The 23,408-nt window shown below is 37.5% G+C and overlaps 1 protein-coding gene across 1 annotated transcript in view; it reads right to left on the bottom strand.

The window, feature by feature from the left end:
- Nucleotides 1–23,408, bottom strand: part of DNAH11 (dynein axonemal heavy chain 11) — a 131,000-nt gene that overhangs the window by 41,306 nt on the left and 66,286 nt on the right. The window contains exons 24-29 of the mRNA XM_064412132.1: nucleotides 15,369–15,515; nucleotides 10,990–11,172; nucleotides 10,113–10,214; nucleotides 8,338–8,416; nucleotides 6,079–6,145; nucleotides 718–797 (exon numbers count right to left, since the gene is read on the bottom strand). The gene's annotated coding sequence lies outside the window, so the exon portion shown is untranslated. The remainder of the gene's footprint in view (nucleotides 1–717; nucleotides 798–6,078; nucleotides 6,146–8,337; nucleotides 8,417–10,112; nucleotides 10,215–10,989; nucleotides 11,173–15,368; nucleotides 15,516–23,408) is intronic.

Genomic DNA, 23,408 nt, shown 5'->3' with positions numbered 1-23,408 from the left:
ACCAGCAGTTTTGGCACATTATGCTTTGATTGTTCTGTGTCTACAGTTCCCAGCAAAGGAATGAACCTATGCATGAATGCATGCTCAAATAACTTCGACATTGAGAGGAAGGGAAGGTAAAAATTGACCACCCATGAGAGTAATCTTCAAATGGATAAAATTCTTGATGTAAAATAGGAATAAACTGTCATAACCTTTCTTCTTTGTTTGTACTGTTTGAAATACTGCAGGTAAAATAAAGTTGTCTCATAGTTTGTTCACTTGCATTAGGGAAACATCAGGAAATCATTCTCCTGTGACTGAAGCAGAGAAAGGGCCAGGATGAAAGAAGGAAAGTGCTCCAGAAGTATTTATAAGGACAGCCATTTACGCTCTGCCTGTACAGACATTTGTTTTTCAGAGCAATGATAGTAATCAAATATTTTTTCAGTCCTTTACATGATATAATCTAAATCAATGAAAATCTCTGACTGGAAAGTATCCTCTATATTTCATGTAATTTCATACTAAATGCTTGGGTTTTGCTGGTGTCATCTGCTTCAGGGCTTAAAAGAAAACTTTTATATGTGCTCGTTTCTGAAAGCTGTACAGATTCTCATTCTCATCTAAAGCACGGTTTTCTATGTGTACAAAACCAAAGTAGTAAAATAATTGTTAAATTTTATATTCATTAAGTATTTTCCACTTATGTTTTTCTGAAAAACCAGAAATACTTACTGAAATGGTTAAACATTCAGTGCTGGGAAGGCAGACAGAATTCTCGACAGAATTCTCAACAGAAGTCTCAAAGACTTTTGCTGCAAAAGAGGAATATAGAAGGTCCACTAAGAAAATAGAAGTATCTTTAATCAACATATGCTGCTTTAAAGAGCTAGCAGGTATGTGCTTCACAGTATAACCACAGGAATTTGGTGTGTCAAGGCCTCCTAAACCCCACTTCCATCCATAAGAGATGCCCAATGAGTGACAAGTAAAGGACCATTCCTGACAAAGGTTCTAACAGCAATCTCTGCAATGTAGCATTTATGCTTTGAAGTATTTTAGACATCCATTTTTGCCTACAGAATCATTGGATTTTTCTTTAAATCATTAACTGAGGGCAACAAGACAATAAATCCATTAATTTACAAGAGGCCTTTTTGATTTATCCATTCTTTCTTGTTGTCACTGAGGGGTAAGTCATAAACAATAAAGAGTACCCACCTCATTCTCCAAAATAGCTTAGAAATTTGAAGATTTGCTAAACATAGAATGATTGTCTATTTAAATCTTCAGTAATTTTACCATACCAGCCAAGCACCATAAATCACTAGTGACATTGGCTAACAAGGGTTTAAGAGTTGGAACATGCAGTGTAATAAATTTCCAGACAGTTAAAAATCACTATAATTTTATTCTAATGCATTATAGATTGCCTGTAATGTCATCCTGGCCGGGGTGACCCATTTCTAATTTTGAACAGCTGTTCAGCTCGGGAGTTAGTTAATGATTAAATATAAATTGCCTGATTTATTAGTCTGAATGGCTGAGCTTCCAGGTCAATGCTATATAGACAAAATCATCAGTCTTGATGCTTTTCAGAAGTTAACTGTCTCCTGTTCTAGTCAAAAAGAATTTATTCTCAGAGGAAAAGGCTTGACATTCTCAATTAATCCTTCCCAATATTTTCCACATTAACTTACACAACAAGATCACTAATAAAACCTCAAATTTTGGAGATAAACTTCTTTTAACTATGTGTAAACCTTCAAGACCTGGAGCCTAACCATGGGCTAGGGCCATTGACTTGCACAGAACTTCCAATGGCTTTGGAGGGCTGCAAGGCCAGGCCAATAGGGACCATCTCAGGTGTCTTGGGACAGACAAAAGTTTTAATATGCAGATAGTAACATCAACTTCACTGTTTTTCTACCAAAGGAAATATTATTTACATATTTTACATTTCTAGCACAATAACTTAAAAAAAGATCTGTTTTAATAGCTGTGTTTTCAAAATTAGTTTTATGCCCTTACAGGATTTTTTTCCAAACTGATTTAATAATGATTGCTAGCCTCTGCTGAGATATTTGCAGAACCAAAGTATCCACACTGTGATCTTAGAAAGCAAGGTCACAGGGATTTTAAAAAATCCAACTTAAAATATTTATTCAGATTGACTTGGGAAGTCATGTCATAGTGTAAATATTCCTTGTACATTCTATTTCCTGTCATATACATGTATTTGTCAAAAAAAGGAATTGTTAAAATTCTAGATGATGAATTGAGACAGAACAATTTCTGTAAAGCCCAAGGAGAGATTGCTCAGCAATGCTGTGGCTGACTCCAGTGGTTTTGTTAAATAGGCATGCAGTAGCTTTAATGATGTTTGTCTACAAATAAAGCTAATAATCACACTGAAATATATATAATTTTAACATAAATACATTTCATTCTTATTTAAAAATTATTAGTTTCCGTAAAAAACCAAAAGCAAATAGCAAATATCTGATGGGTGCCTTCCACTTATTTGCAATCTAGAGTGCAACAAGGGCAGATGCAGGGCGGCTCCATCCTGACCTGGAGGATTATTCACTCTTTCTGCTCATTAACCAGAGGCTGCCCAGGCTGTCACAATGTGTTCACAGTTGTGTATAAATGTGGTGACTTCGTTATTGAGATTTCTCTCTAGCAATCATGCCAATATCAGTTTCTCAGCAATACTTGATTTTTAGGAAATAAAATTGTGGTGCAGCACATTTTATTTCATACAATTTTATTGAGAATTTATTTATGGTTTGGGGTTGTTTGGTTGGGTCTTTTTTTTTTTAATTTAAATGATCTCTAATAATGGTCATCTTGTCTCCTTTGTCCCCACCTGCACTTCCCCCACTTATTTTCCCCACACGACCTTCAAAAGTTTAGACTTAGCCTCCTGTTCAACCAAAAAATTCAACTATTTAAAAACTCACGCTAAGATGAACATTCAGGAAAAATCTTCTTACCTCAGGTTACTTAACCAACCTGTTGGCTAGCCCAGTAATTTTGTTCATTCTGTTTAATCATTTTGCCATAGGACTGTTTCTTCAACTGCTATCTCAAGTGAAGATGTGAGCTTATGCAGAAATGGGATGGGTAAATAGTTTGTTGTTTGGGAGTTTTGTTTGTTTTTTAAAAGTATTATTATTTTTATTTCAAATAATATATTTTAATGACAATAATTTTAGGCAGTACCTTTAACTTTGAGGGACATAAACTTCAGAGGAAATGCTTTGCTAAATTCTGTGGGGGTTTTTCCTGCAGCTCCTGGACCACCATAAGTACATTAACTAACAACAATTTAAATTAAAAAAATGCAAGACAGAATTATTATTCCCATTTTGCATATGAGCCTGGAGACACAAAAACATTCAGTAATTTGCTCATGGGCAGATTTGCATACTTTAACCACACTTCTCTGCACTCTGCTCAGAAGGCAGCAACATCCCTGGCTTTGTTTTCAGGGGTTTCATACTGCACATGCCTCAAAACAAGTTACCTCAAACCAATTTGTTTCTCTAGAGTAACATACAGAGCTAACAACATTGAGCTCCACTTGAGGGCAAAATTTTTCTCTGTGGGGTTTAATGAAAGAACAGCAGCAGGAGCAAGTTGTGCATACCTCCACAAAAGCCGTTTTCACCATTTTTGTAAGATCAGAGATTTGGCACTCTTCTGTCAGGTTTGATGCTTGAATTGAGGATGTGCAACCAGGAAATTTAGAAATTATTTATAAATTTAAAATAAGAAATTTATTGGCAAAGGGGGAAAGATGCATCTTATAGATTAATAAAGAAGGTTGAATCTTAAATTGAGAGAATAATGAGGACTTAAGTACGAGGACTCACCCTCAGTAAGGGCATCTAACAGAGATGGGCTATAAGAAAAACTTCAATCTAGCACTCAAGGCATAAGAAGAAGGACCACAGTAAGAGTTCTCGACTCTTTTTTAGGAGAGACTTATTTCTAGACACCTCAAATCTGTCTGCATGATAACACAGAGCTGGCTGTAGCTCAAGTACACTCATCCATCAAAGGCTGAGGCAGTAAAGATGAGAGTGAGACAAACAGTAAGCAGTGCCTCAATATCTGTGGGGCTTGATTTTTTTTTTTTTGGATACATAATAGTCTCCTTTATCACAGCAGTTCTTATCCTATGATTTCTGAATAGGAAAGTTGTCACTACAAAATACACCATTCCCTTTTGTCATCCTTTCATAGCATGCAACATAAATAAAGGCTAGCATCAGCAGAAATACATATTGCATTTTATACTCCAGCACCCTAAATTCAACACCCTATGGGATAAACCATGGATTTTAAATACACTTGTTTTCAAGGAAGGTAGTGCCAGGAAACTCTGTTCCACAAATCACAGCAGAGAGCCATTACTCTCCTTAGCAAGCCTGCTGGACTGTGCCCTTGAATAATTCTTCTCAGGCACAGAGTATATTTTAAGTCCTCTCATATACTAATAACAATGATTGTAATGATAAATAATACAAATTGTGTCACTTCTGCAAAAAGGATCAGCTTGGCCCAACTTTTTAGCCTTAGCACTACTAAATTTTACTTTTCTTTTCTTACATAGTATAGGCATACTTATTGTGAAATATATATGAATGTAAAAGTCATAATTTTCATAAATATTTTTAGCAAATAACTAGTCTCATGAAGGATGGAAACCTGATTTATTTCCACTCAAAATACTTGTAATTTTGCTTGTGAAGAGACAATCCTTTTTGATATTTCCTAACTACCTTTTAATTCAATTTACTGTAAATCAATTTACTATACAGCAATTGTTGGACTTGATGGGATATTAAAAAATTAACATACTAGAAAGGATTCATAGCCATCATCTTAAGGAGAATGTTTTTTAATCATCTTTAGAACATTTAAAATGTTTGAATTACACAGTGTATTTCTATTATTAGTACCAGCCCGTGTATACTCACCAGCAAAAAATATTACTGTAACAATATTTATTGCAATGTTGCCCATAGACCATAAAATAATTTTGGTCAGCAATTACCTTTAAGATCATTGGGTCCAACTGTTAACCCAGCACTGCCAAGCCCACAATTAAATGTCCCCAAATGCCACACCTACAAATCTTTGAAATACCTTCAGGGATGGTGACTCTACTGGGCAACCCTTTTGGTGAAGAAATTTTTCCTAATATGCAATCTAATCATTCTCTGACACAACCTGAGACCATTTTCTCTTGTCCTTGTTGCTTGGGAGGACAGCCTGTCCAGTTCACTGTGCAGAGCCTCCCTGCCCTGCAGCAGACCAGCACTCCTGCCCAGCTTGGTGTTGTCTGCGATCTGACTGCAGGGGCAGCCAATCCCCACATCATTTCTCATTTAAAGATGTATTCTGGAGCCCATGAAAAGTGAAAGGAGGTCAGTAACTGTGCTGCCGAGACTGAAGGTGTGTTATTGATTACTAACAGCTGCACTAGTTATCATTGCTGAGAATTGCTGGCCACAAAAACTTCCTTATGAAAAATATGTACAGCTCTCCTCGCCTCTCTCTCTCTGCCAACAGAAAGAAGCTGAATTATGAGCCAGGGAGCACAGAATATCCATGAGTGCAGAAGCAGAGATCACTAGCATCTGATGCTCGGCCTTCAAGTTTATTCTTCAGAAAATTGATAGAGGAAGATGGAAAAGAGACAGGCAAATAAATGACTGAAAGGGAAAAGGGCAAGAAATGAACTGAAGAATAGGGGGCAATCCTGCTGACTGGATACAGCCGAGTGATAGCCCAGAGAGACAAGCACAAAAAAAGTCCATATATAGAGAGTGACCTTCCTTTAACATTGAAGAATTCTTGTTTTTACAGACACAACTCTGAGTTGTTTACTCAAACAACTCAGTCAAGCACTAAGAGCATTCTACAGGCTGATAGGTTTATCAGCTGCTAAGGTAAATAAAATTTAAGTACCTGTTGCTAAGAAGTGACTGCATGGTTCATTTTTTCTTTTCCCAGAAAAAAATACAAGTTTGCCTTCTCTTTATACTAATTTCACAGACTTCCTTACACAGTGAATCTTACCTTTAAAAAGCCTGACATGGACCAGGTGGAACAGGTTGCATAGGCCAACGGTCCACATTACATAATACTGAAATGACAAATGAAATCAAGCAGATCAAGAAGTGCTGTGGCTGGAAAAATGGAACTGTTGAAACTTTGCTAGATGTAAAACTCTCTAGAAAAGACAAAGAAAACTGCCTGATATATATACAGCATTTTATTTGAACTCTAAAGATGGATGACAGTAAAATGTCAATGTTTCATGCTGAATTTGCATCTTTTCATCAGCTAATTCTGGTTAATGCTACTGCTGTACACAACAACCATCCCCATGAACAGCATTTTGCACACCATGTCCTTTAGCATATGGATTAATGCAAGTTTCCAGCTGAGGAAGCTGAGCTGATTTTAAATGTAACATTGAACAGTGCAGTTCAGGATCATTGAATAGGGATGAAAATATGCAGAGAAATTTATTCACTGTTGACCATTGTACATGTTTACATGGAGAAAAAGGATGGGCCCAGAGAGCAAGGTGCAAAGACAGAAAGGGATTCTGTCCTCACCAGTCTGCAGACTTTATTCCATCTGCTGAACTTTTCTAATGAACTCATCATCCTCTAACATTTCACAGGCAGGAAACCAGGCACTAACCATCAGAAGAAATACATCTCTCAGCCATATAATTTCCTATAGGTGAAACATTTTGAATTAACATTTTATAAAGTGAGTGTCACAATCCTGACTTGCTACAATTCTGGAAAAAAAATCCTTCTAAGCTTCATTGATTGTTTGAGGTTCTGGTGCATGCTAACTTGTAATTTTTTTTTTCCTTCTAGTTGTCAGTCCTCAGGAAGCTATCAATGTCATTTATATGTGTCTTAATGCTATGCACTACTTATAGACATTGTGATAACTTCCAGTCTGCCACACAGGTATTAGATAAAATTAGACATGTAATTAAAACTAGGTTACTTCAATCACCTCAAAATATTTTCTTTAAATAACATTTTAACATTTCCTCTACATTAATGATAAATTATATGGTTTGAGTACAATAGATACAGAAATCATTGCTAGCATAAGTGTATGGAAGCTGTTTGGATATAGCATATATATAGTTAAGCAGTTTGTGGAATTCAGTAACTTCAATCACCTCGCAAATGGAAGAAAGGATGACACATTAGATGAGAATCCTATTCCTATATGGAATTTGCAAGACATTTGAATGCACAATATTTTGCACTGGCCTGTGCAAAGGATTGCACTGTAACTGGAGCTTTTGAAGTGATTAGAGGCTGAATAGTAGAGCACTTAAAAATGGTGACTGGATATTCTTCCCAAGAGATGAACACAACATGTGGACCACAAGAAGCAAATACAGAAATGCCCAAGGAGAATAATTTGCCTCAAAAAGAATAATTTTGCCAATAATCTGCAGTACAGAAATGGTAGATTAAGACATGAATTATATAAGGGTACATTTTTGAAGGTTTTTCATAAGACTGAATCTCTTCTTGGCATCTTCAAATTTCTGGACTAATCACAAGTCAGTTATGAGAAACAAGTCAAAACCAAGTTTTCCTGAGTGATGTGTGCAGGAGTTTTTACTATATAACACTTAAATGTTAGAAATAGATCTTAGCATATATAGTAGACACACTGCCTAGACAGCTATTTCCTATTCATTCTTCTGCTGAATTTAATCTTATAAAATATTACTGGATGAACTAAATTTCAATTTTATTTTTGGAATCATAAAATGATATAGTTTAGAAGGATCTTGGAGGGTAATCCACTCCTACTCTCAACTCAATACAGGAATAACTTCAAAGCTGTCTTTAAATTCTTCATGATCAGCCCCCATGTCTTCTTTCCTAAACTTGGAATCAATGAACAGCAGTCAAGAAGTACTCATAAAAAGTTAAAATATGTTATTTTGCATTTATCAAGAATTAATTTCTCCAGCTGTAGAGTTATCCATACAACAACTCCATGAGCTCTGGGGTATATTATTATTATGAGTAATACCTGCTAGAGAATTAAAAATTAAAGCTACAATTCCTTAGAAAAGTTCATCAGGTGGATCAGCAAGGGTATGAATCAGCTACAAAAATAATAGTTTTAATGGGATCCTGCCAACATGTAAAGGGAATCCTGGCTGAATATGCAGTATGGATTTAAAAAAGTGGTTAGTAAAAATATTCACAGTAAATGACAGTATGACAAGTGTTGACCTAACACAGGAAACAGACAAATGAAAAGGAATTGCAACTTCACCTGTAGTGCAGAATTCTTCCTATTAAGAACTAAGCACAGCTGAGAGAAATACTGCTGCTAACAATCCTCAGAAAAATGCCTGAGGAGAGGAAAGGGGAAGTAAATAAACATAAAAAAGGTAAAGTAAACAAATGTAAAAAAAAAAAGGAAATAAACAAATGCAAAAAAGTATGCTTTGGATTTGGAAGCTGATTGAATGCGAGGTCTCCTAAACCAGGAAAAGGTTATTTGAGATACTGTCAGGCAAGGAAAAGAGATGTATTAGTGGTTTTTTTTTTTCAGAGGAACACATTAAAACAGTAAAAGATTCCACGAGTTTCAGGGGTGACTGCTGTGTATTAAAACAAAGCAAAAAATATAAAATCTCCCCAAAACAATACTAGATGGCTATTTTTGTTCAAAAGTGTTTGTACTTAATGGACATACATCAGTATAGATGTGTGAAATGAAAAACATGATGCTTCCATAAAGCTGTCTTTTAGTGCAGATCTAAGCTTCATTAGGGTAGATTTTGATCTAAATGGGCAACCCCAAGGTCATAAGGCTAAGGCTGTTTCTCATGGAAGAAAAATACCTGCTGTAACAGCTGATGGGATTTTTGGGGTGGGGGTCAGAGGGATCAGAGGATAAAGTCAGATGGTATAATCTATCTTTGTTTAGCCATTAAAACTGTATCTCCTTTAGAACAAGAAAAAAATGGTCTATTAAAATAGCTGGAAGAAAACCAGGAAATTCCTGAAATAAAGAATTAAATTCTAAAATACCAGAACTCACAGGCTTGCAAGGGTTTCCATAAAAGTGAATGTTTGTCATTCTTTTAAAGTGCCAGTTCAAGAGGAAGCAATGAGAATAAAAGCCTCATTACAGATTTGTTCAGCCTTTGTTTATTGCCTTATATATTAAACTGTGAGGTTACAGATCTAAATATTACCAACAAAAAGGTCTGAGGCAAAGTCAAAGTCTTTTAAACCTAATTAATGTCACATCTTTCAAAGCATTTGAAGATTTCTTTGCTTAGTAAGGTTGATTAGCTTGCAGCAGAAACTCCTTCCACCCACCATCTCCCAAGATACCATGAGATGTCTTTGTATCAAGAGTGCTTTGTGCTGCAGTCACTCCATTAAATGCACTCTTACACAACAAATAATCCCTCTCAAAAGTTCAATAGATACTTGATGACAAGTGTGGTCTTCAATTACATCATTAACTCACAAGACACTTGTCAGTAAAAGACTAATGGAAGTTTCCTCTTCTATGTGCATGCAAGCACACACGTGTACCTGTGTTTGTGGGTCTTTCAGAAAGTCAGAGGAGATTTGATGCTGTTTTTATCGCATGTTTAATGGCAAATATTAACACAAACGAGTGTGAGCTTCTAAAGCCCTTTATGGATGTTATTGCTATACTGCAGTAGGTCATTACTGGTAAAAAACCTTGGCATATATTCCTTGGAAAACTCACAGTCAGATATTTCTATCAACCACCATTCCAATTATTAGCCTAATGGTTATGATGTGCCTAGATGGCTTTGAGGAAATTCAGTTATTTTGGGTAAACAGCTTCATGGGCTGCTACCCAAACTGCAGAGCATTCTTCAGTACATTTGAGGGGAAAATAGTGATAATCCCTAACGAGAGCATGCCTCTAACATTTGAACTAAGTAGTAATAAAATCAATAAAAATAAAACACATTAAGAAAAATGAATTAAAAAATTAATGAAATTAAGGGGCTCAAGGTGTTAGAGAATGAAATTTATTACTCAAGCCATACTTACAAGAAGCTTTTTCCTGATGACTTCTACTTTTCCTGTAGCTGCTGTTAATTCAGTGTGAGCCTGAGCCAGTGCACAACATTTTGGTTCTCTCTCACAATACACCTTGAACAAGACGTACCACAATGGTAGAGAAGAAATTGGTCTCGCTTTATTACAGAAATTAAAAATTACTCCTGATGAAAGTCTTTAAGATAATCCCAGTAGCCTTTCATTACATATCATTGCTTTAGACCCATTTTTCTACATAACAGTGAGTCAGGCAAAGATTTATTTCATTATTGACTACAGCAGATTTTATGATAATCTATAGAAGGACATTTTAAGCAGAACTAAATGCAACCTTAGTGAGTCTACTCTCCAACTAGAATTAATTTATACGTATCACTTTCATGATTTTAGAATACAGGCGGAAATCAGACAGGCATTACACTTGAGTAGATTTCATCTACAATTGATAAGTTTTTACTGTTCAGTAATTAAATGAGCACGCTATAATTCTAGGATGAATGGAGAAATCCTGCTGCCAGGTGCTCCAGGGAATCACAGATGATAAGCCCTGTCTCATACTCCAGACAGCCAGACCCAGGATGGATGTTTCAAGTGAAACATGTACATCTGAAGAATATTTCCCAACTGTTGCATCTGTAATGCAACTGTAATAACAGTTGAAAAGTCCTGGACAGCTACATCTTTTTTACCACTTCCTACTAAAAGGAAATAAATGCATATATACTGCCAAGTACTGAGCACTTCCCACTTGATCTCTGGTGGCTGTTACATGCTCTCCAGAACACTAAGCTGAGCCTAATAAAAAACCAAAAAAATCATAACCAAAATTCCCCCATCAGGGCTAGTTCAAGAGCTGATCTATACATACCTCACTGATTTTTACTATATTGATGGCCCAGGAACAGAGACCAGCTGCTGCAAAGGATTCTGTATGAACATAATTTGGGTTGAAGTCTGGATCCTTCAAGTAATGCTCCTTGGCGACCTTCAGAAAATGCTGAGAAATATGCTCCTTATCATAGCTGATTAAATCTTGCAAAGAGACATCAACCTGTGAGAAGTTCCAGTGTATGTAACGTTCAATTTTTTTGAGAAGCAGAAGCTAAATCTTCTTTTCATCTCAAAGCTAAAGCTGGAATCCTGCACTAGCTAATTGATTTAGAAATGTTATTCTGTACAAGGCAGAAATATTTTCCCCAAAATACAGAAGTATTCTCTGTCACAAATACAATCTGTGATTTATGTCTTGCTTGGAAAATTAGGGGAAAATCAGATAAATATAATGAAATGTTCTCCCTTTCATTTTCTCCTGGTTTTGCATTCAATAAATCCCAGTGGTGCTGAGGCTGACTTGAGCTTGTCACCAAAAGTACACAGAAAAGAGTGATGCAGGGTCAAATCTTCTCCCCCTACATTCAAGCTGCAAGAAAGTGAAGGTGTGATTTATTTTCTTTTTCTCTGACTCTCTTTTTTAACTGTTATTTTCTTCTTTCATCTCAGATATTGTCTGATGTCCATTTGATATTTACCTTTCCTATAAAGAGTTGTGTGGCTTTCCAGCTTCTGTCCTTGGGCCCTTTCCCCTAATGTGACAGGATGTTGGCTTTGGCTAGGGTAGAGTTAATTTTCTTCAGAGTGGCTGGTATGGGGCTGTGTTTTGGACTTGTGCTGAACACAGGGTTGATAAACAGAGATGTTTTTGTTACTTTTGAGCAGGGCTTACACAGAGCCATGGCCTTTTCTGCTTTTTGTACTGCCATGCTGGTGTGGGGACTGGGGGCACATGAGAGGCTGGGAGGAGACACAACCAGAAGAAATTAATATCTTAATCAGTGACACAGACAGTGAGATCAAGTTCACCCTCAGCAAATTTCCAGATGATACCAAAGTGAGTGGTGTGACTGCCATGCCTGAGGGATGGGGTGTTACCAGTATGCAGGGCAGGAGATCAGGTAAGGTATCTGTACAAAAAAGCTGGGGGATGTTGGGGCAGTCTGTTACTCCTGAGGAGTTACTGAACACAGGGGGGAACTCAGTAGCCACTGCCATTGCAGTAGTAAGCTATAAGCCTTTCATGATCTAGGTTCAAATGCAAAAGCTGAAGCTAAACAAGACTTTTTGCTAAGATTTTGAGACTTTTTTCCCTCACTGCCCCTTCTTCCCCTTCAAAGGGTTTTCTTTTAGATAATTAGAGAATATACCAAAAAGGCAATGACTGGGTCAGTGGTTCACTGGAGATTTCCCTAAAAAGCAAAATAGTCACTCCAGTCTTGAGGTATAGGAAAACATATAAAAATTTGTCAAACCAGCTTCCACCTTTTGCCAAATTTGCCTTCTTTTTATTCCTCAGGTCTGAAACCGTAGGTCACAACAAGGGAGGGAATCAGAGAAATGTAAATATCCTAGATGGAAACACTGTACTTAATTTCAGGTTTGGAAATTGAATAATCATCAGTTCAAGCAGCTTTGTCAAGACACTGATTTTTGTACTTCCATGCTGGTGTGGGGACTGGGGGTGCATGAGAGGCTGGGAGGAGACACAGACAGAAGAAGGCTTAACAGTGGCTTAGATCAGTGACTTTACATCAGTTAGCATCAGTCTTACATGAAATCTGAGTACCTCCACAACCTTCTGCAACAATTTAATTATCTGTTTAAAAGCAGATTATGATTTCATTGTAGCAAATTTATGTGGGAGAGTAAACCTGGGGGGCATTCTGTATCATCAGCAATTGTGTATTTGAAAGATTACCATACACACTTTTAAAGATACATTGCCTGAGGCTGAAGTCAGTTATTCTTGGTTCATCCTTATCCTTGTACCTCATACTCATCTCACAGACTCATTTCCTGTCAGGTCTTGCTTAAACCTAGTTTAATTACACAGAAAGAAGATATTACAGTGATCAAGATGTTAATACTTGGATCGAGCACTCTGCATTGGCAGTAATAAGCCTCTGTAAGAATTTAATACCCTTACAAAACCTGTTTCTACAATTGCTGGGGACATTTTCCATGTACACATTTATTAGATAGGACACACACAGCTACTGTCTGTGGCAATAACAAATATTAAAAATCAATATGCATTACATTATAAATGAAAAGTTACTAATCAAGTTAAATATCTCCCTCATGTCCTGTGATGCAGCTTTTATGATTTGTTCCTAACCCTCAGCTAGTGTCACTGTCAAACATATACCTGCACATTTTCTGTCTTTAAAGGGGTAGGTCCTGTTTTAAAAGGCAATGGCATATGCACCTTCACGTGTAAGCTGCTGGGGCTGACAGCATTCAGAGCACAATAATGGCCAACAAAATAACAGCAGCATTACTGTCCACTATTTTAAAACCTTACCAGTGTCATGTTCATGGTAAAACCCTTGTTTATTACTAAACAGGTGTGCAGCCTGCCACAGTTATGTGAATGCAGACTGAACTCACTTTTCCTAATACATTGGATCTAAAGTGATTTCCATTCTTCATCTATTCTTTCTTAAGCAATACTTCACTCCAAGTCAATACCTCCAAGGTATTTACTTGCTTAAGGCTGTAAAACTCAGAAAGCTCTTGAAAACTCCAATTTCAAATCTATAGAACAGGAAAGCCAAAATAATTTTTTAAAGGGTGACATATTTTAATCCGTTAGGAAGAGTCTTCACAAATTACTTAGCTAAAGATGTATTCTCATTTGCTGGGCTTCTTTTGGTAACAAAAAATGAGAGAAAATTAGTGTTTAGAAACTATCATTAACCTTATGAAACAGTTTTAGATTAATGTAGCACAAAATGACGCTTTCATTTCCAATGAAAACATTTCAGAAGTGCAATAAAGCAATGAACAGTGGAGTACAGTAATCATTAGTGTCAGGTGCTGAACTTCATCCCTGAAACAAAGTGGCCCAAAGATGTGATTATCTCACAATAATCACTCTATGTGTTTCACCTAGCTGCTTAATGAAGTAATTAAAATTGTGTTAAGGGTGTATTTTGAACATCCAAATTTATCAGAAGCATATGGAACCAATAAAGGAAAAGAATCACAGGAAGAGTATTTGGTAGGATGTTGAGCTGTTGGATCCCATTTGTACAAGTTTAATTAATTGCATGATTTGGACTTGAAACTTCATGGCCATTTTTAAATCTTAGGTGATATATGGATCAGCAAAAGGCTGAAGTCTGTAGTTAGCATAATCCAGAGAAATATAAAGGTCCTGATCATGTCTTTGTTTATCTCAGTATCAAAAATTACTTTTCTCTCAGTAAAATTAGGATTAGATGCAAGGTTTTTGGAAAGTTGTTAAATATCATCTGGTGGTAAGTATTTTAGAAACAAAATAGAAAAAATGTGAGGCTATTTTGAATGTTTAGACAGGACAGTCTTCCCTGCTGGTCAATATCTGGAAACTACAAAATCCTTGGAAACTTGAAGTATCCATATCTCAAAATCAGGCTATTAACAATTCTTGCAAGTCAATTAAGAACTCATTTCTGCACTATTGGTCAATGACACAATGTACATGAGATTTTGCAGCACAATGTTAGATTTGAATGAGCCTTCCAGACTCTAAAGGCAGAGGAACTTCACTTTACAGCACTCCATGCTACTGATGATTTATTTCAAAATCATGCTTGCAACTGCAGATAGAAATTTTAAGACTCCTGATGAAATGATGCATTTCTATTCATTCTGTGGTGAACTGTAAAGCATGTGAGCCTCTGAGTTTCCAACACAGATGTTGATAACTAATGCTAATAGGCTGAACTGAGAGCAAAAAAGAAGGAGAGTCAACGCTAAAGACATATATTGTCAGGAATGCTATTATAATCTTAAGATTCAAGGTTTGTACCTTGTAAAATGGTGGAATGGACTGTATCAATTGAGTTGTTCAATTTACCTAGAGCCTCAAAGCCTTTAGAAATCTGAAGTGTTAAGATATGACTCTTTGACCTTTACTGTATTACAAATAGGTCTGATTCTCAAGATCCACATCCATTAAATGCTTGAATGAGTTCAGTATTTATTGTTCTTTCATCTCATTAAAACAGCTAAAAGGTTAGGAAAAGGCATAATGTAAAGAAAGGTCAAGTGGTAATCACGGTGTGAAATGCTGTTACACGTGTAAGTATAATAATTCTTTAGACTTTATGCTCCCTAGAGAGGAAGTTGTTAAAAACTGTTCTCCTAAAAAGGTTTATTTTGTGTTAAATATAGCTCAACATCAGTAAATAGGAGAATTAGACTGACCTTTAGCTCCTCTGCATCTGCAATGGCCTTTTCTTGGCTCAGTTTCTCAGTTTGAAACCCTATCTTAGCAATCAAAGCTTCAGTATCTTGATTTTTCAGTTGCAGTTCTGCCTCTTGAGTAGCAAGTTTGGATTTTAGATCTTCTACCTACAGGGCAAAAGGTAATGCATTATTCAGAACATTAGGCATGGTTCTGAGATCCAAAGCTGAACTGAAAACAAAATTCATGTTTCGTGGGTCTGACGAGAAGCATTGTCTTTTCATTTTTTTAAATCTTTTTTTCCGTTTGTACCTGACAGAATTTTGTGGATGTAAATAATTTAATAATGGCAGCCTAATTGCACCCACCACAGAGCCCTCAGCTCGCAGGAGAAGCTCAGATGTCTGTCCTGCTGCTGGGGCTGGGGCTGCACTCGGGTGTCTCAGCGGTGCAGAAAAGGCGCAGCTGCTGCACGCGGCAAAGGCGCCAGCGCAAAGGCACAGGGATGCCACGGAAAATATCCCTCTGAGATAATTCCAGCAGAGCTTTGCTGAAAGGCTGAGGCACGCTCAGAGACTGCTGAACAAAAACTACCTGTTGTTGTGCTGAAATGGCAATTCATTGCCTGCCAGCTGAGAAAGTCATATAAAAATATCCAGCAACAATATCTTATCACATATAAAGAAAATTTTTCAAATAACTGAGAGTTTGGCATGGTTTGAGGGGTTTTTTTTTTTTTTCTGCTAATCTACCCATCATTTTGTCTGGAAGATAATAAAGATATATTTTAACCAGAGGGGTCTTGGTAATCTGATCTGGATTGGGTTGATAAAAAAAAGTGGAAGACAAATATTAGCGGGTTTAAACTTTAATCATACAGAAGGTGTTGAGGACTCTCCTGATTTGGTGGGCTCCTGAAGTCTTACAAAACAAACTGAATTTATCTTTTCAAAATTTGACCATTTTATTTGACCAAGCTGTAATACTGAGTTTTAACAGATGACTGTAGAGATCCCAAATCTCTTCATTCATTTATTTTTCAGTTTGTTTAAGGTGATTTTATGTCTTTTTCTTTAAGAAAAATACTAAACAGTGCTTCATTTCATATTCTTCTGTAAAGCTCCAGAGTGCAGGGTAAAAATGGCTCAGTATTCAAGTGTCTGGCTAGACAGTGCCTGGAGCTGTGGGTCTGTCAGCCAGCACAGCATGCAGCACATGAAATTGTCCAATCACCATTTGGTCCTCACCAAATTAGAAATCAGAGAAAAAAAGAACATGTTAATAATTTACTACCAGGGGCTACTTTATTAAAAACAGACTTTAAAAACACAGCCACTCTTTTCTGTTGACCATTTTTCAGAAGGTCTTCAGTTGACAAGGTGGGAATAAGACAACCAGCTCCCATTACTAACCTAATGCAACAGCATTAAGATGAAATGTTATGCAAAGCCTGCAGCTGAGCATCTCATTTGCAAAAAAGCACACAGAATTTTAGTTTTTAATAAAGAAATAGCTGGATTATGGTTTGTCTTCAAAATTTGCAAAGGGGATTAGGGAACATGTGTACGGGTGGGATGGGGTAAAGGTTTCTAAGCAGTTTCCCCTCCTTTTTGTCTTTGTGGGCTGGTCAACCACCAATGGACTGCAAGCAGCAGCACTGACTGGGGCTGAGTGGCACTGGCCTCACAAGCAGGTGACAGCACCTCATGGAAAGGCTTCACACCTCTTCCTCCTGCTTTCATTGCCCCTCAAAATTCACCCGTATGGAGCTGCCTCTTCTCTTTCCCTGGGTTTAGCTTTTACTGAGACACTTGCTTCCCTCCCACCATTTTACAGTAGCTCCCCCTCCCTCCAGACTTTGTCCTTGCTTAAATGGATTGTCCCCTCTTCCCAAAGGCAAGAGCTTATATTAAAAGCTTCTCAAAGAGCTTATATTAAAAAACAACAATAACAAACAAAAAAACCCACAAAACAAACAAAAAACCCCCAAACACCTCAGTTTCAAAAATCAGGTAATGTCAATGAAACACAAAAATGCCACTCCACAACTAGTCAGTCTAATGAAAAGATTATGATGAATTTGCAATAGAAGAAATATTATTTATAAGGAATTAATTAAAAAGGTTGTTACAGTTTACCTGGAAAGCTGCTGGCTTCCCTCTTTCTGAAGAAAGCTTCTGCATGCCATTTACCAAGTGTTCCATGTGTGATGATAGCCTCTTGGTGTTTCTGGTGTGTGTGGTTTTTTTTTTTTTTTTTTTTTTTTTTTTTTTTTGTCTAGGAGGACATTATAAAGCATGATTTGCTCCAGAAAACTCTTTGGAGTGGTGCAATTGTACTGCCTATTGTACTTGGCACTCAGGACATTCACACTGGTGTGGGCAGAAGCCATAAAATCCCCATAAACCATGCAGTTCTGGATGAGTGGCTGTACATACCCAAGGAAAAAGAACAAATGGAAACAGAGGAACAAAGAAATGCTTCCAAACTTAAGTATATCTATATAAAGTTAAGTATGTCCATGTATGTTTCTAAGGATGGCTCATTTATAAAACTCTCCTTCAATCTACCCTAAATACAATGCTGTCATCATGTAAAAAACACTAAAGCAAAATGAGCCTTCCCCAGCTGTTTTGCATATAAATTAATTAATTTTGCACTGGCATTCATCAAGTCATCACCACAGAAGCTCAGTGCTTCAACATACTTTATTATTTTTTAGTAAACACTCCTAAAAACTAGGAGCAGAGATTAAACCAGCTCACTATACTGCTACATGCAGTTAATATTCTATGGATTTTCTACTTCATCTCTGGAACTCCTGTCAAAGAGAAATCCTCTGTAGGTTAAAGAAACACAGTAGAGTGGTTGCTCTAATCACACTGGTCCTCACACACTTCATACATCATCAAATTCCTGTTTGAAGTGCATTTTTGCCATCAACTTCAGTTTGAACAGAACTGGACACCACAATTTATATTTCCAAAGTTGTTCCACCCCTGCTTATCTGTGCTTCTGAAAGATAGACTAACAACCTGTAACGAGGGCAGGATTTAGACCGCTGTGGAGTTCTCCCCCTAAAGCTGAGCCGCTAGATACCATAAAATGTCAGAAAATCAGCAACATTTGTGTGCTAAAATTACCTTCTATCATTTTCAAGGGGTATTAAGCAGAAAAGTAGCTATGACTTCCTGGAGTTCAGATCCACTCAGTTCAGACAGTGGAGGCTCCTCCCTGTGTGCCAGCCAGGCATCAAACCACCAACTATAACTCCAGCTGCAGGGAAATCTCAGCACACTGCAGAAGGGACCCCAGAGCACTGTTGTGGCCCTGGGCTGGGTCCCACACAGCACCACATGGGGTTTCTCTCTCATCACAGAGACCAAAATGCAGCTGGAGGCCGGAAATTTCTCTTCACATGCTACGGAAAAATCAAAAGAGGCCAGGCACATTTAAAACAGCTCCAGATGGTCATTAAGTCATGTGTTTCTGAGGCAAATGAAGAGATAAAATGCCTGTCTTGATTCACCTCTGACAGCAAGAAGAGGGGTTCAGGATCAAAGTTCAAAGGTCCAATTTCTAAATTTGTTGAAAACTGAACTAGCAAATAGAAGATATCACTCCAGTCCTTTGAATTAGAGTACACTTTCTCAGGCTAAACAAGAAATAGGAAATCTCCAGAAATATTTTTTGTTTGTTTCAAGGGACCCTATCCACATATACTAATAGAATAAAATCATATACATGTCTAAGCAAGAGTAATGTATGCAAAATTAAAAGGGAAATACTAAGAAAACCCATTTCATTCCATCACTGTAACTAACTTTCATTTTGTCCTCTATGACTTCTAGCACACTTAAACTTTATCATTTGTGGAGTCACATCTCCCTCATTTTAATGATTATTTATTGCATTCTCTACAAGACGAACCCAGTTCAATTAATCAAGGGAAGCCTAAAAATCAATTAATATGAATTAAATGAGCTACACCAACTCTTAGGAAAGTCACACGTAATTTACCAAAGCATTGTCAATAATGCTTAGGGAACTTTGGGAAAATTGCTCATGAGTGGCTGTTGATGCAGTCAAATGTTTTAAGCCTACATCATTAATATTACAATCAGGTTGTTGCAGAAAGGCTTGCCATTTTTCTCAGTAAGAAAACTCATTATTTCCTTGTGCCTTTTCAGAGCTAGTTTAGAAGAATACTTATTTCACCTATGATCAGAAAAACAGAAATTAAAGCAAGAACTAAATAAAGAATGATTTGCATTTAGGGAAAGCAGAGGCAAATTGCTTTGCAAACAGGAAAAACCAGAACATCATTAGTGGAAGCAAAGTAGCACAAATTCATTTTTTGAAAAATCGTTTGTAAAAGGAAGGCTAGTCAGCAGGAACAGACATTTTATGCAGATTTGAGCAGCATTTTGCTTCCAACCGAAATGCATTTCAGCGCTTTTCTCCTTTTTTCATTGTTTGCGACACACTCGCACCCTGCAGTACAGCTCTTCCCGGTGAAAGACAGCCTCCTCACACATGATCCTTATGAGAGGTCTCTCCTCAGCAGCCCTGAAAAGCCCTCTAACAACAGTTTCATTTGTAAATCAGCGAGGGACGGAGTGGGTTCCGGTAGAGCTGGAAGTGGCCCGAGACAACTTGTCTCAATGGGGCAAAATAACTATTGTTATCGAGCTTAACAAAATGGCACAGCATGGGAGACACGCCGAGCCAGAGAGCAGCTGGCTGTAATTCACACTGGTTTTCAGAAAACACTAATCGTTCCCGAACAGACCTCTTTGAGGATTGGTCTTCCCTGCATTTTCAATTTGTCACTTTCTCTTATGATAAGGTCAGCGGTGACAGCACTTCCTGACATTAACAGCTGTGGCTTTTAAAAGGGTCATTGTGGAACTACTAATTGCAGTAATTTCATTAGCATAAATTATTTATTCTGCCATTCATTTATCTCCAGGATTTTTTTTTTTAATACTACATTGTACTTTTCAATATATGCCCATTCAGGGTTGTAGGCAAAGGAAATTATTATTGCTAATTTAGCCTTCTTTACAGGGAAAAAAAAAAAGCGCAAACAAAAAAGAGTTGATACAGTAACAAAATCTGATTTAACAGCAGTTCACTAGAAAACATAAAGTAGCTTGAAGCCAAAAATGAAGATTAGGCTGGTATAAATCAAAACTATTCATTAGTGCTAAAGACAACTGAGCATTAAACCTATATACATTTTGAAAGAAAATATGAGGGTGAAGTAAGTTCAGTCTATACAATCTCTCCACTCTAGGCCTTCGCTGATTGACTTTAAACATAAAAAAAGAGGCAAGTTATGGGTAGTTTATACAGGGATCTTGCCTGCGTCCTCCCTCTATCTTTTCTCATGATGCAAAATAGTCATTACTATCAAATATAAAATCTAATATCTCTACAGTTAGGTTGAGCTAGCTGAAACATACCAAACAAAGAACAAAAAATACCAATATCACTGAAAATTAACACATGTTGCAGGCAATTATCAAAACTGAGGGGAAAAAAGCCCAGTGTTTTCTAGAAGAAAAAGGTAACTGGGAAGCATGAGTGGGTGGACAGGGGGTAGTTTTAGAGGCAAGAAGAGAAAGCAAAATATTACTCCAGGTGGCCTCTGTCACACTGAACATTGTAAAATATCTTGGAGTATGATGAACTGAGGGCATAATTAATTTATCCTTGGTATGCTTAACAGTGGGTGCTGTTTGGTGCTGAGCAGCAGAAAAGCAGCATAAAAGACAGCAACAATAAAATACTCAAAGATCATAGAGATGTACATGGTTGTTATTTTCAAAGAGGTGAATTAAGAATCCTGATCCTTTTATTCTGCACTGAGTGATACGTGACACCAGATGAAAGTAAGAAAGGGAGGGTGCCTGTCACGCTGAATTTGGACACAGATTATTTAAAAATACTGTCGACCAGATCTTATATCAAATGAGGTATAAAAGCACCTTTGTAAGTTCGTGAAGCTCACTACATGGATTTCAGAGCTGCTACACCCTGTTCTTTTCTTGTGCTCTTTTAAAATGAAGCTTAGCAATTTCAGTACTGAAACAGAAGAGGGCTCTTTTCCTCTCCTCTCCCCCAAGAAATCAAAGGCATCAGAATTGATTAGATTTCTGATACTTTTCATTTCCCTTCAAATACCTCTGAACTCACTCTTTCTTGTCCTTAACCCACACATTTGGCCCGTGTCCTCCCAGGTGAAAAGGGTCTTGCAATGCCTGCTTCCAATAGACACCACGATCAGGGGGGATCACTGTTCTTTGTGTTCAGACACTTTCACACAGGGTAAAAGGGATGTTCACAGCAGCACCTTTCCTAGAACATACTGACTGTGCAGCTCACCATCTCCCTGCTGAGCTCAACCTGACCCACCTCTTTCCCTGGATAAACTGCATCTTCCAGAAGGGCAATTGCTTTTTGGAAACAAAGAGATAGAGGGAAAAAATCTCCAAGCTAAAACCCCCAAAATTTCTTTCTCAGTTCCCACAATCACTGGGAGCTTTTTATGGTTGTCCTTCACCATTTAAACATTTTTAATTAAAGCACTATAAATATGATGCCATATTTGTATTGAACTTTTAAGAGAAAAAAACCCATTAGCTTAATTTCAAGCTACCCTAACTAAAATTAACCTGTAATATTGTTATACAGCATTAAACAAAAAATCCTTTATCAACTACTATTGCTCAATTTTTTTTGAAAGTGTGAAAAAGACAATTAGGAGCTAAGTGTCAATTATGTCAAAATAATCACTCAGTAGCATACTTCACACTGCTGATCAATGACAAGGAACAGCACGAACCAGACACAGGTGAGCACTAGCTAACAAGATTTCTGTGCCAAGAACAAACGAAGGACTCTCCTGAAGTATCTAAAATGGAGCAAGCAAAATGACACATTAACACACCAGCACTAGAGAGAAGGAGGGGACACCACCTCCTATAAATCTTCGATGGAGAGGGGATGGCAGACTCTAAGATTCCCTTTTCTTCAGGGTGGTCCTTTTCCACACAGCCCCTCTCATTGTTTTGATATCCTAATACATCTCTGCAATTGTTCCATTGCCCCTCCCTTTACTAACTTGGTCATCCTCCCTTGACTTTCCTTTTGCTCCTCCTCAGACCCTTTGCTTTACACCTCTCCTACCATTCTGCTTCGGTTTTGCTTTTTCTTCCTGTCTCCCTTTCTCTCCCCGCCCATAACACTGACTTAGCTTCTCTGTTACCTCAATGACTCTGTTCTGAGTACCTTTTCCTCATCACTTTAAAACCTTTGCCCTGCCTCATCCTATTATTTTTTGCATTCTGTTCTTTGTTTTTTGGTCTCCCCATCGGCTGTACATGACTCATAAACCCGGTACTGCTTTATGTACATTGATGACACAAACCCCTTAATTCCCTGTCAATAAAGTGTCATGTTATTCTGTTAGTTGACATTTATTTCTCTTGCTGGGAATCAAACAAGAAAGATACTTACCAGGAGCAGTTAACACCAAAGTGAAAGCAGAAACTCATTAACAGTTGCTAAGATCAGAGAAATCTTTATTAATTATCTAAAAAGAAAAGAATTATTGAGGAACATAATGCTTAAATTTAAAAAAAAAAATCTCTTTTCTCCATGCAATCATATCTGTTTCTTTCAAATAAGAAGTTGGCATCACATTAAAAATTAATGTAATTGGATATTCCCCCCCCCCAGCTCACCAGACAACAAACACCTATCCTGATGACACTAGACGTCTGTAAAAATAAAGCAGGAGCAGCTGATGGAACACACAAATGCCAGTTTTACTTGCAAGCATCTCTCCCTCCTCTGCAGTCCTACAGGAGGCATCCGTGTGCCGCCGGAGCGCCACAGGAGCGGCATTCCCGGAGCCTGGAGCGGGTGGGTCCCGCTCCCTGCACGGCCCCGGGAGGGGGAGTGCCCGCCGGCCCCCTGGAAGCAGCGCCAGGCATCCCTCGTCCTCTCCTTCACCTTAATTTCACGACTATTGCTGTGTTTTGTGTGGGTCT

This window comes from Passer domesticus, chromosome 1 (genome assembly GCF_036417665.1).
Source record: "Passer domesticus isolate bPasDom1 chromosome 1, bPasDom1.hap1, whole genome shotgun sequence".
Taxonomy (NCBI): Eukaryota; Metazoa; Chordata; class Aves; order Passeriformes; family Passeridae; genus Passer; species Passer domesticus.
Note: the sequence above shows the minus strand (reverse complement) of the source record. Positions and strands in the feature narration are given on the sequence as shown.